Consider the following 873-nt stretch of genomic DNA (forward strand, 5'->3'; position numbering starts at 1 on the left):
ATATATACATACATACATGCATACATACATACAAGTGATTTCTCACCTACATATATACATATATACATACATACAAATGTTGTTTTTGCACCTACATACATACATACATACATACATACAAGTGTTGGTTTTGCACCTACATACATACATACATACAAACATACATACAAATGTTGGTTTTGCACATACATACATACATACAAGTGATGGTTTTGCACCTATATACATACATACATACAAGTGTTGGTTTTGCACCTACATACATACATACATACATACATACATACAATTTTTTTTCAGCTACATAGATACATCCATACGTACATACAAATGTTGTTTTTGCACATACATACATACATGCATACATACAATGTTGTTTTTGCACCTACATACATACTTACATAAATACATACATACATACCCACAAATGTTGTTGTTGCACCTACATACATACATACATACATACATACATACATACAAATATTGGTTTTGCACTGGCATACATACATACATACATACATACAAGTGTTGTTTTTGAACCTACATACATACATACATACATACATACATACATGCAAGTGTTTTTTCACCTACAAACATACATACATACATACATACATACATACATACAAATGTTTTTGCACCTACATACATACATACATACAAGTGTTGGTTTTGCACCTACATACATATATACATGCATCCATACATACAAGTGATTTTTCACCTACATACATACATTTATACATACATACATACATACAAATGTTGTTTTTGCACCTACATACATACACACATACATACAAGTGTTGTTTTTGAACCTACATACATACAAATGTTAGTTTTGCACCTACATACATACATACATACAAG

The sequence above is a fragment of the Lutjanus erythropterus genome, chromosome 11, assembly GCF_056507025.1.
Source record: "Lutjanus erythropterus isolate fLutEry1 chromosome 11, fLutEry1.hap2, whole genome shotgun sequence".
NCBI classification, from domain to species: Eukaryota; Metazoa; Chordata; class Actinopteri; order Lutjaniformes; family Lutjanidae; genus Lutjanus; species Lutjanus erythropterus.